We start from the raw sequence: 15,188 nt of genomic DNA on the forward strand, positions 1-15,188 counted from the left end.
CAAGGTATCTTTTTATACTATTATTACTTCATTACAGGCTAAATATTTCAATAGATGTATTAAATATATATGTGATATTGTAAAAAATTTATGATATAAAAAATATAAAGACCGTTCAATCACTATCCTTTGATAAAATTAATTAAATATTATCAATCAACTTACTAATTAAAAAAAATTTTAACATTCAATGATTATGCTTATGTGAATAATAAATGATTAATTTTTATCATGAGCTATAGTTTTAGATGCCTAGTTATAACTTACTAGAGCACTTCTTTTTAATAGAATAGCATCATTTTAAAAATTGATATTTAATACAGTCTCAATTTGATATGCATCAGTAAAATTGAGCTAAATTGAGCTATGCATTTGAATGAATGCCACTTATACTCACTGTATTTCATTATCAGTAAATTGAATCACACATATTATGGATGTAGAAAGAATATACGATGACAACATGACAGCTATCTTTAACACACCAACTACTTTTATAAGGAGAGAAAGCAATATATATGATCATATTTTACTCGATGACACTCCAAACTCATTCACTAATGATCATATAAAGAGGGCTTTTGAGAGATAAGATTGTATTAAGCACAGTCTAGACTCAAGAAATGCTGAAGGTTGAGCATTGCATGAAGATATAGTCTTTGAAACTCAAGAAGAAATAATGAAAGCCTACAACCAATATACATATAAGAAAGATTTTAGTATTTGAAAGAGATCATCTTATTGATCCTCCAAAAATAAGGAGATCAATAGATAAGAATTTACATGTTGTAAAGAAAGAGTATATAAGCTTAAGAACAATATTGCAGTTGATGGATAAGATCATGCAGTATAAATTATGCCATGCAAAGAAAGATAAAGCATTTGCACTGGATGTAAAGCCAAAATGCACATTAGAAAGACTAAAGTTGGCAAGTGAGAGATTTTCGTACTTCATGATGTTCATAATCATAAGCTCATTCATAGCCCATCAAAAACTCACTTTCTCCAATTATATAGAAAGATCACCTCAGAAGATAAAGAAGTTTATAGGAAGTTTACATGATCAAAATATTTCAACTCCATAAATCATAAATGCCATCTCATAATTACATAGAGATATATGAAATGTAAGCTTCACTAAGAAGGATTTGAGCAACCTTAGAAGCAACCTCCGAAAATAGTTATTCAATATTGATATGCAAATAATAATTTATCATTTTCAAACTCGGCAAGTCAAGAATCTAGCTTTCTTTTATGCCATCTAATTAGATGCTGACAATAATATCCAGAATATTTTTTGGATTGATAGAAGATCAAGATTGTCTTACCAATATTTTGGTGATGTTGTGACATTTGACAATACATACATAATGAATAAATATAGCATACTTTTTGCATCATTTATTGATGTCAACCACCACATGCAGTCAATTCTATTCGATTATGTATTAGTTCGAGTTGAATCTACAGAATCATTTATTTGGATCTTTCAATCTTTTTTGGAGGCACATTATGGCAAGCATCCGAAATGCATATTAATTGGTCAAGATCTAGCAATGAAAAAGACAATTGAGCATTTTTTTTTTCTAATACTATCCATCAATTTTATAAGTTATATGTCCTGAAGAATATCAAAAAACATCTATCTATTCTTTTTAATATAAAAGATAGACTGAAGGAGGATCTTCACCATTGTATCAATGCTTTTATTTCTTCAAACTAATTTGAGCATCATTGGGATGAGTTTATCAAGAAATATCCCTTGGAGTCCAATGCCTATCTTGATCACTTATTCAGTATACGAGACCAATGGATACCTACATATTTTAGATATATATTCTTTGTTTCTATGTTTACAACATAGCATAATGAAAAGTATATACTTATTGTTTAAGGGTTATGTGGATAATCATATGAATGCTTTCAGATTTGTTACATAGTTCGAGACGGTCTTGGAGAATAGATATGATCGAGAGAATGAAAAAGTCTTCCAAACATACCATGTTCAAATAAATTTGTGATCGAAGTATCCAATCGAATAATATGCTCTTGAAATGTATACAAGAATTATTTTTAGGCTCTTTAGGAAGCAACTTAAAATGACGATCATATATGTTATAGAAGAGGTGGAGAAGTATAAATTATATGATATAATTGAGATTGAGATCTCTAATAGAAATGTACAACAAAGAATAGCAAATCATGTAACATGAATTATGTTCAAGGAAAATTTTTTTTGCTCATATCTAATGTTTGAATTCAGTGGCATTCTGTGTGCTCATGTATTAAAAGTTCTCATTACTTTATGAATTCGCCGTATCCCTATACATTACATATTAAAATGCTAAATGAAATATGCTAAAAAGGAGGTGCTGATACAGGATATGGTGTATGTGAAGTTCAGGAGGATATAATGTTGAGAACTACAAGATTCAATGAGCTATGTAAAAAACTTTTGAAATTAGCATATGATAGTTGTATTCTTTGAGAAACATATGATCTTATCATGAATGATGTGGAGTCTACCGTTGAAAAAGTTTGTTCACTGAAGAAGAATCTATGGGCAGAACAAAGTATAACAGATGAGAGCTGTACTCAGATTTCGATAGCGGACACAGTGTAGCCAAACAAGAAAAAAGAATGATAATTCTATGATATGATCTTATCATGAATGATGTGGAGTCTACCATTGAAAAAGTTTGCTCACTGAAGAAAAATCTATGGGCAGAACAAAGTATAACAGATGAGAGCTATACTCAGATTCCGATAGCGGACATAGTGTAGCTAAACAAGAAAAAAGAATGATAATTCTATGATATTTAAAGATCCTCTAGTTTCTAATTGTAAATATCATAAAAAGCTCAATAGATTCAAGCATCCAATAGAGGTTGCAGCAAAAAAATAACGGACATGTAAGAAATATCATGAAAAGGATCATAGTATTTTAACATGCAAGACAAATGTCAGTAACAGCTGATAATTATATTATATTTATTTTATTTTAGTAAATTTTTTTTCTATGGCTTACTAGATGGTTGTACTTTATGCAAGTAGATGATTTTGAAGCCTACATCAGTAGCGATTCATTTGAGGAAGAGGATTTTGACGACCCATATGGCTCACTAGCATTTTAAAGCCCATGATTATAATTTTATTATGAGGGTTTGTGTTTTGACTTGGATAGATGTTATTTGTAAATGATATGCATGATTTGTTCTATCGTTAATATGTAAAGATATATAGTTGTACCTATTTCTAAATGAATGTATGACTCCTACAGAACAAACAATATATTTGCTTTGTTACATTTTGTACATCTAATTTGACATTGATGATTATAAAGTTCAGATATTTACTCTGTGCTAACTAATGCCAAAGTTACATGCCAGTGTGATGTATAGGTGATCATGAAGGGTCGCAAGATGGGATTATCATAATTTACTTTGTGTTATCTATGATTGTTGCAATGAATATTGATAGGTTCTATAAATGTAAAGCTTCAGAAGTTGCTGTAATTATTGTTTGTCGATAATTTTTTTGTATTCAAACTTATGCGATAAATAAAAATCACATCGGATAAACACAAACTCGAGGTACAACCAAGAATAAATAAACACAAACTATTAGAAGATAAACATAAATTATAAATAATAAATATAAATAGGCTCCAGATAAATATAAAGTACTTTAGAATAAATACAAACTCTAAATAATAAATAAAAATTTTGAATAATAAATTGAAACTCTGAGATGATAAATAAAAATTTTTCAAGACAAACAGAAACACTAGAGCGATAATCTCAATTTTTAAACTTGAGTTTGTATTTATTAGTTTCTGTCTATCGAGATAGAGTTTGTATTTATTATACATAATTTTTATTATCTACAGAGATTATATTTATTATTTACAGTTTCTATTTATTATTTAAAATTTATATTTATATCTGATAGTTTATATTTATATCTGTAGGACTTAGTATTTATCCTCTTCTTTTATTGTTTATCATGGATTGATCTTACGATCACTCAATTTTTGAACCGTGAGCTTGTGTTTATCTTGAAAAATTTTTATTTATCGACACAGAGTTTGTATTTATTATTCATAATTTTTATTTATTGATATAAAGTTTATATTTATTCATAATTTTTGTTTATTTGGAGTTTATGTTTATTCTTCAATAGTTTGTATTTATTTTTACAGGACTTAATATTTATTCGTATTGTTTGTTGTGGATGCATTTAGGATCATTCAATTTTAAATCATGAGTAGATATTTATTTTTTGTTTATCGATATAGAATTTATATTTATTATTCATAACTTTTTTATTTATTTGCATAGAGTTTGTATTTATTATTCATAGTTTCTATTTATTATTTGGAGTTTGTGTTTATCCTCTAATAGTTTGTATTTATTTTTGTAGGATTTAATATTTCTTTTGTTATTTCTTGTAGGTGGACCTAGGATCACTCAATTTAAAATCATAAGTTTGTATTTATCTTAGAAAGTTTATCGACATAGAGTTTGTATTTCATAGTTTCTATTTATCGGCATAGAGTTTATGCTTATTATTCATAGTTTCTATTTATTATTTGAGATTTATGTTTATCCTCTGATAGTCTGTGTTTATTTTCATAGGACTTAATATTTATTTATATTATTTATCATGGGTGGACCTAGGATCACTCAATTTTAAACCATGAGTTTATATTTATTTTTTATTTATTGGTATAGAGTTTATATTTATTATTCACAGTTTCTATTTATCTGTACAAAGTTTGTATTTATTATTCATAATTTTTTATTTATTATTTAAAATTTATATTTATTTTTATAGAATTTAATATTTATTCTTATTATTTATCATAGATGGACCTAGCATCACTTAATTTTGAACCACAAGTTTGTATTTATCTTGAAAAGTTTATCGACATAGAGTTTGTATTTCATAGTTTCTATTTATCTGCATAAAATTTATATTTATTGTTCATAATTTTTATTTATTATTTAGAGTTTATATTTATCCATCAATAGTTTGTATTTATTTTTCACAGTTTCTGTTTATCTGTATAGAGTTTGTATTTATTATTCATAGTTTATATTTATTATTTAAAATTTATATTTATCTACTATGAGTTTGTATTTATTTTCGTAGGATTTAATATTTATTCTTGTTGTTTGTCATGGGTGGACCTAGGATCACTCAACTTTGAACCATGAGTTTGTATTTATTTCTATTTATCAATGCAAAATTTGTATTTATTATTCATAGTTTCTATTTATTTGTATAGAGTTTATATTTATTATTCACAGTTTCTGTTTATTACTGTTATCCTAACTTTTATAACTGAGCAATATGCTAACATACTCACTTTGATTTCTCCAACTACTCCAACACTAACGATCAAGGGTAGTAGAAAGTTCTGCACCTTCTACCACCCTTGGCTCTTCTACTACCACACAAGTTGATCAAAATGGCTCTCATGATTCTTCCACTATCATTATTCCACTCTTTACATCTAAGCCACTCTTTACATCTAAGCAACATGTGAAGCTACTCATGTTGATTTCTTTAGATACTCGAACACCAACGACCAATATCATAGGTATGCTTCTAGTTCATTTTTCTATCTTTTCTAAACTATGGGTGATCGATAGTAGAGCCACTGATCATATGGTGTCCGCTTCCTCACTTCTAACCTCTTCTTCTATCTTAAATCCTCCTAAAAGAGGTAGCCCTCTCTGATGGCAAAAAAGCTGATATTATATGCATAGGAATAACAACCCTTAATTCTTCTTTGTCCATAAACGATATCCTTTACATTCTATCATTTCAACATAACCTTCTTGCCGTTAGTAAGCTCACAAAATCTTTAAACGTGGCATTATTTTCTATCCTGATAAATGTATTTTGTAGGAGCTATCAATGAAGATGGAGATTGGTTTGGATAAAGAGCAAAGAGGTCTCTACATTTTTCAACCTAATTTTAGCTTTATTACTACCCTTTCAATATCTCTTCAGTTTTTCAAGCTTTGGCATTATCGTTTCGGCCATCCATTTTCATCTCGACTACTTCATTTATCAAAAACTATTTTTGATATTTTATTTTCAAATAAATATTTATATCAAGTTTGCTCTATTGCTAAATAAATAAGATTATTTTTTTCTTTAAGTTACATTTCATCTGTTCCATCTTGATATTTGGGGTCTTTATAGTGTTAAAATCTTATTGTGATGCATTTATTTCTTAACTTTAGTTGATAACTATTCGCATTCTATATAGGTTATCTAATATAATATAAATCTCAAATTCAATATTTTATCCAAAATTTCATCTCACTTGTTGAAACACAGCACACCTTAAAAGAATAAGGATCGATAATTGTCTCAAATTTATTCATCATAAATTCCAACATTTGCTTCTTGAGGGTAATATTCATAAACATAGTTGTGTTGGGACTTCCCAACAAAATGATGTTATGGAGCATAAGCACAGGCATTACTTGAGGTTGCTCATACTTTGCAATTTCAAGCACATCATCCTCTTGATTTTTAGGGTGAATGTGTTCTTACAGCAACTTACTCGATTGACCATATTTCCACTCCAATTTTATCTAACCGTTCTCCATAGAGATTTTGTTCGGTATTCAACCTACTTATGCTCATCTTAGAATTTTTGATTGTTAATGCTTTGCATCTAATATCGATAAGAAATACAAATTTGATACTCATACTATTTTTGATAATTTTGTGGGTTATCCCTTTGGACAAAAAGGCTATCATATATATGACATACAAATGAAACAAATATTCACAATTAGGGATGTCGATTCTTTGAGGATATATTTTCTTTTCAATATGTTCTATCAAGTTTCCTTGCTTTGGCCCAGTTCTACACCTTTTTGTGAGTGATCTTGCTCTGGACTCCACTTTCTCTACACCACCTCCTATATAGTCTACTATTTCAAATGACAGCATAACTTCATTCTTTAATAGTGAGTTTTTCTCTACCACATCTACATCCCTATCCCTATCCTCATCAACCTCAAATCTATCATCTTCTCCTAGTAATTTGTCTATATCACCTCAATCTATCCTTTTCCGTAGCTCTACTCGACCTATCAAGTGACCTTTCTACTTAAATGATTATTATTGTTCCATTGTCAATGCCTCCAAGCTCTTACACTAACAATCCTCATCTTTGATGATTTCATTCTTAGATACATCATTTACACCAACTATCTAAGATATGATAAATTTTTTTTTCTCTTATCATGCTTGTCTTGCTACCCCTATGTCTATTCTCAAGCTTAAAACCTTTTCGTAGACTATCAAATCTCCATAGTGGCAAGAGACAATAAAGAAAGAAACTCAAGCTCTTGAAGTAAATCATTTATAGATATTACCATTCTATTTCCTGAAAAACAACCCATCGGTTGCAAATGGTTGTATAAGGTCAAATACAAATTTGATCAACCCATCGGTTGCAAATGGTTATATAAGGTCAAATGCAAATTTGATCATACTGTTGAGCAATATAAGGCCAGACATATGGTCAAAAAATTTATAAAACAGAAAGCATAACTAGTGATATAGATTCTAAAAAGTCTACATCGAGATATTTGATGACTTTTCAAAAGGAGCAGTATCATGACAGTCTAAGTTACAAAAATGTATTAATTTTTTCAGATCAAGTATATTACAGTTATAGAAGCTTGCAAAGAACTTTTATATATGAAAAATTTTCTATAAGAGTTGGGCCTTAAAAAAGAGACATATATATCTTATTATGATAGTCAAAGTGTCATCTCTCTTTTGAAGAACCTAATATTTCATTCAAAATCTAGAACATTGATGTAAGATATTATTGAGTTTAGGATATTTTGAAAGTAAGGTTACTTTATCTTAACAAAATACATATTGATGATAATGGGTTGAATATGATGACTAAATTCTTGTCCATTGAAAGGTTGATTACTTGTAAAGAGAAAGCGGGCTTGGTGGAGGCCCTCACATGAGTCAGAAGGAGGAGATTTATTAAATGGTCCCCCATCATATGGGGCTCACATATTTTAAACAAAAAAAGAAATCATGTGGCCCTAATCTTTTTGAAAAAGAGTAGTGCGATACAAGAATAGAGGTGATGGTGAAAAGACTTCTACAGCAAGAGAGTCCTCACATAAAAAAAATGACGACAACTGAGAGTCCTCAAGAATGAGAATGGAGAAGAAGAAAAATGGTGCTACTTTATTGGATGATCAGAGAGCTGATTCTATTTTGATTTTGATGAAATTTTAATATGTTATTTTTGATATCGAGAGCTACAAATTGAATGATTTTAATCTTTCAAAAGTCTTCTCCATTAATTATTTTAGGCATCCATATTTGATGAAATCTATTCTCTATTTTGGTTTATTGTTAAAATTCACTTTATTGATGATGATTATTTTTATTCTGGAAGCTAATATTTAATTTTGATGATATATTTATGTAGCCTTTAGTTGATTTAAAAAAACTTATAGTAATCTGATTATTTTAAATAGTAAAAAATTCATATCAAAAGAATTTTCATATTAAATTTGTGGTGTCTCTTATTTCTGGGTTACTTAATCATTTTGTTTATTAATTACCTAAGAACATTATTGAAAATTCTTATTTCTTGGTGAATTACAGTGATATCCTATTTAATTACACAAAGAGAAAAAAGAAGTTTTGATATTATTATTTTTTTGATTGTGCATTTTTTTCTAGGGGTGGCAATGAGTCGACTAATGCTCGCATCAACCCAATCATGAAAAAATCTATACCCATATCCACCTGGTACCCATCTCAGATCGAGCTGAATTGAATAAAATAGAAGATAGATATTAAATCGGATCAGATATATCCATCTTACCTCAATCAACTCAAATCAGATCGGATCGGATCGGGTTGAGTCGTAAAAAATTCCTAAATCTAATAAATAATTATGCTTCTACTAAGATTAAACTCTCAAAACCTCAAGAACCAAATCACCCCCTTAAAAGATCCAATTAGAATTTAAGAAATCGCTCCAATCTCTCCAATCTCCGAAGGCACTCTCCTTTTCTATAAATTTCTAAAAAAGGAGAATGAAATGAAAAGAAAAAAGAAGCGAAAAGAAAAAAAATGATAATCTACGTGGGAAAAGGTCTTACCTCTTAATTTTTTTCACTTTTTCTTTGTTTTTCTTGATATTTCCTTCATTTTCTCCTAATTTTCCCTCTATATTTTTTTTCATCCTTAAGAGTCCTAATTAGATGGGAGGGTTGGAGTAACCAAACAGGGAAAAAATCCCATCGGGACTTAAAAACCCCTTTGATCCCCCACAGGTGCTCTCTCTCCCATAGATTTTTGAAAAAAGAGAATGAAATGAAAAGAAAAAGGAATTGAAAGGAAAAAAAAATAACAATCTATGTGGAAAAGGTCTTACCTTTCAAATTTTTCCTTTTTTTTTGTTTTCTTTGATTTTTCCATCATTTTCTTTCAAGTTTTCCTTTATTTTTCTTCATCCTCAAAAGTCCCAATTGAATGGGAGGCTTGGAGTGGCCAAATAGAGAAGCTTAGGTGGAGTCTTTTTCCCTAATTTTTCTTGGTTTTTTCCATCTTCGGGAGTCCTAATCAGGTGGGAGGCTTGGGGTGGCCGAATATGGAAGCTTAGGGGAGTAGAGTGGCCAAATACAGGAAGCTCAGATAGCTAGGGTTTTGTGTTGGATATTGGGGGTGTGTGTGTGTATATCGGATCGGGTTCAAAGCAAGATATTGTATTACCTGTACCCGATTCATATTTGCTTCAGATTTTTTTTTCTAAAACCTATACATGCTCCAGATTTTAATTAGATCGAATAAAACCGATCTCATTCAAGTCGGGTCGGATCAGGTATCCAACGGATCGGATCAAATTGTCACCCCTAATTTTTTTGCAATACTAAATAGAGGTAAAAAATAGATTTTTATTTTTTTATTTTTAAGTAAAAAATCAAGATAATCTATCCTAAGAAAAAAATTATCCTCAAATGGGGGTAAATAGTAATCACTCACCATCTAGCAAAGTATTTTATTCAAGCAAAATTCTTTGTACACCACCTGCAATGTAGAAAATCTGATGTGAAGTGTACTATATCATCCGATCGATCCATATAGCACCCTCATGGCATGATGTGATGGATGTAGCTTTGCATCAAATCGAACATCTGAAGACATAAAAAAATGGAGGCATTTCTGCTGTCCCATCACTAAATATATTTAATACACATTATAATTTATTTTTTAAATTAAATATAATAAAAATGTCCTTTTTCTTCAAAATGAAGTATTTTTATTATTTTACAATCTAATTAACCATTATGAATGTTGCTCTTCTCTCTTTTCTTTCTCATTTTGTTGAGTTTCTACCTGAGCGTCTGGGTGTCCAAGGTTGTTGAGTAGCATCTAGATAATATTATCCTATAAAGCAATAGATCGCACCCATCAGGAGGTAAAATGCCATTTGTATATCCTTTATTATAATTTTTTAATAGTTCCTTTATTACATCAGATGAAGTTAATTGTTAGGTAGGTTTAAATTAAGTTCTTTTTTAGTTTTGATACAGTATATCATATAATTTTTTTTGAAAAGTCATATAATAAGTTAGGATATCATTATTTCTATTCAAGATTGTTTTTGCTAATATTATGATATTTAATATCATAATTATGGTATTATAGATTCATATTATGACATTATAAGTTAAAATTATGATATCCTATATGTAAAATATTTTTTGAAGATAGTTTTGATAATATTAAAATATCTTAGATCAAAATTATGATATCTTAAATTCATATTATGATATCTTATAGATAAAATATCTTTTAAATATAAAATTATGATATTTTATATTAAAATTATAGTATTTTATATATAAAATATCTTTTGAAAATAGTTTTGACAATATTATGATATTTTTTATTATAATTATGCCATTATAGATTAATATTATAATATTCTGTAGGTAAAATATCATTTAAATATAATTTTTGATATTTTTATGATATCTTGAAATAAAATTATGATATGCTATATTAAAATTATAATATTATATAGATAAAATATCTTTCAAAGATAGTTTTAATAATATTATAATATTACAGATCAAAATTATGATATTATATATTAATATTATGATATTCTATAGATAAAATACTATCAAATATATTTTTTTAATATTTTTAAGATATTTTAGATTAAAATTATGATATTCAATCTTAAAATTATGACATCTTATAAGTAAAACATCTTTTGAACATAGTTTTGATAATATAATAATATCATAATTTAAAATTATGATATTATAAATTAGTATTATGATATTTTATAAATAAAATATCTTATAAGTATATTTTTTGATATTTTTATAATATCATATTTCAAAATTATTATATTTTATATCAAAATTATAATATCTTATAAGTAAAATATCTTTCAAAAATAGTTTTAACAATATTATAATATTTTAAATTAAAATTATGATATTTTAAATTAATATTATGATATTCTATAGATAAAATATCTTTCAAGTATATTTTTTATAATATTTTTATAATATTTTGTATCAAAATTATAATATCCTACCGATAAAATATCTCTCGAAGATAGTTTTTACAATAATATAACATCTTAAATCAAAATTATGATATTCTAAATTAATATTATGACATCTTATATATAAAATATCTTTAAATTGATAATTTTTTAATAATTTTATTGTATCCTGAGTCAAGATTATGCAATTCTATATTAAAATTATAACATGTTATAGGTAAAATATATCTCAAAGATAGTTTTGACAATATTATGATACATAGATCAAAATTATAATATTTTAAATTAATATTAAGATATTTTATAATTAAAATATTTTAAAATAAATATTTTTGATATTTTTATGAAATTTTAGATCAAAATTATAATATTTTATTTTAAAATTATGATATCACATAAGTAAAATACATCTTAAAGATAATTTTGATAATATTATGATATCTTAGATCAAAATTATAATATTTTAGATTAATATTATAAGATTCTATAAATAAAATATCTCTCAAATATATTTTTTGATATTTTTATGATATTTTGAATCAAAATTATGATATTTTATGTTAAAATTATGACATTCTATAGATAAAATATCTTTTAAAGATAGTTTTGATAATATCATAATATTTTAGATCAAAATTATGTATTCTAGATTAATGTTATAATATTCTATAGATAAAGTATCTTAAAATTGATATTTTTTTGATAATATTATGATATCATGGATCAAAATTATGATATTTTATATTAAAATTATAATATTCTATAGATAAAATATGTCTCAAAAATAGTTTTGACAATATTATGATATTGTTGATCAAAATTATAAAATTTTATATTAATATTATAATATTTTATAGATAAAATATCTTTCTAAGATAGTTTTGATAATATTATGATATCTTAGATCAAAATTATGATAATTTAGATTAATATTACGATATCCTATAGGTTAAACACCTTTTAAGTATATTTTTTGATACTTTTATGACATCCAAAATTATAATTATGATATTTTATATTAAAATTATAATATTTTATAGATAAAATATTTTTTAAAAATATTTTTGATGATATTATAATATTTTAGATCAAAATTATAATATTCTATATTAATATTAAAATATCTTATAGGTAAAATATATTTTAAATATATTTTTTGATATTTTTTTGATATTTTAGATCAAAATTATGATATTTTATATTAAAATTATAACATCTTATAGGTAAAATACCTCTAAAAGATAATTTTGATAATATTACGATATTTTAAGTTCAAATTATGATAATTTAGATTAGTATTATGATATCTTATAGATAAAATATCTTTTAAATATATTTTTTGATATTTTTATAATACTTTAAATCAAAATTATGACATCATGTATGTAAAATATTTTTTGAAGGTAGTTTTTATAATATTATAACATTCTAGATCAAAATTATGATATTCTAAATTAATATTATGATATTTTATAAATAAAATATCTCATAAAAATTAATATATTTTGATAATTTTATGACCTCCTGACACAAAATATTCTATGTTAAAATTATATATTTTTTGATTTCAAAAAATCTTCTGTACATCTTCTACAGAGGTTCATACAAATAATCAGTTGGATGAGGCTTTATGTAGTAGTTATCTTAAGAATCCATCTTTTTCTAATGCATCATATGCAAATAATGATAATGTTGATTCTCATATTAGAATAGAGTTCAATTCAGTAATCGATGTGTATAATTTCTATAATACTTATGTGAGAAGAGTTGGTTTTGAAATCACAACCATGTGTCGTAAATCCAACAACAAAAAAAAATAAATGCTTTAAACACTTAGCATACTGGAGGAAAAGAGGGTCGGGATGTCACTCTACGTTATTACTATAGGACTGCTAGCAGACCAAATGATCTTCTTCTTAGCTTGTAGAAGAAATGGTTTATAGTAAGAAAAGGAGGATAAGAGGAACAAGGGAGGAGAGGGCTAAGGATAAAAATATTATGCTATAAATTTTTTACTGGATGCCATAATTTATAAATCGAATATTTTAATTTCATCAAAATATGAAATATATTGTAATAGATGGTTTGAACAACTTATTACTTTAAAAAAAATATGATCTTAAATTTAAAATATATTATATGGGCTAATCATAATTGTGTAATACTTTCTGCTTCAATTTTTTTTTTATATATTATTTTATAATTTTGATATAAGATAGCATATTTTTGCAAGCACTACATTCAAAGATATTTTTAGTATCAGAATATCATTATAGATTAAAATTATGATATCCGATGCAGAAATTTTTTTTAAAACAAAAAGCATTACATAATTATGATTAGTCTATGCAATATATTTTAAATTTAAAATCATATTTTTATTAAATAATAGATTTTCTAAATCATCATTACATCATATTTCATATTTTGATAAAATTGAAATATCCGATTTATAAATTATGACATTCAGTAAGAAATTTATAACATGTTATTTCATCCTTGGCCCTCTCCTCCCTCATTCCTCTTATGATTTTTTCTTATCATAAATCATTTCTTCTAGAAGCTACGAAGAAGGTCCTTTATTTTATTGATGGCTCTACAATGATGACAAAAAGTGACATTCTGATGCTCCTTTCCTTCGTATGCTAGATTTTTAAACTATAATTCTTTATTATTATTGGACCTACCAGACATAATTGTAATTTCAAACTTGATTCTTTTCATATAAGCATTATAGAAATTTTACACATCGATTATTGAATTGAACTCCATTTCAATATAAGGATTAACGTTATCGTTATTTACATACGATGCACTAGAAAATGATAGATTCTTAAGATAACCACCATATGAAGCTTCATCCAACTGATCATTGATATGAATCTCTATAAAAGATATACAGAAAGTTTTTTAAAATTTAAAAATATATAATTTTAATATAAAATATCATAATTTTGAGTTAGAATATCATGAAATTATCAAAAAATATCAATTTTAAGATATTTTATTTATAAGATATTATAATATTAATTTAAGATGTTATAGTTTTAATTTAAAATATCATAATATTATCAAAATTATTTTTAACAAAAAATTATCAATAGGATGTCATAATTTTAATATAAAATATCATAATTTTAATTTAAGATATCATAAAAATATTAAAAAATATACTTGAGAGGTATTTTACTAATAGAATGTCATAATATTAATTTATAATATTATAATTTTGAAATAGAATATTATTATATTATCAGAACTATCTTCGAAATATATTTTAACTATAAGATGTTATAATTTTGATCTAAAATATTATAATTTTGATCTAAAATATCATAAAAATATCAAAAAATATTTATTTTGAGATATTTTATCTATAAAATATCATAACATTAATCTAAAATATCATAATTTTGATCTAAAATATTATAATATTATCAAAATTATTTTTAAATTATATTTTGCCCATAGAATGTCATTATTTTAATATAAAGTATCATAATTTTAACATTAAATATCATAAAAATATCTAAAAGTATCAATTTTAAAGTATTTTACCTATAAAATATCATAATATTAACCTAGA

The sequence above is a fragment of the Elaeis guineensis genome, chromosome 11 (genome assembly GCF_000442705.2).
Source record: "Elaeis guineensis isolate ETL-2024a chromosome 11, EG11, whole genome shotgun sequence".
In the NCBI taxonomy this organism is placed as follows: domain Eukaryota; kingdom Viridiplantae; phylum Streptophyta; class Magnoliopsida; order Arecales; family Arecaceae; genus Elaeis; species Elaeis guineensis.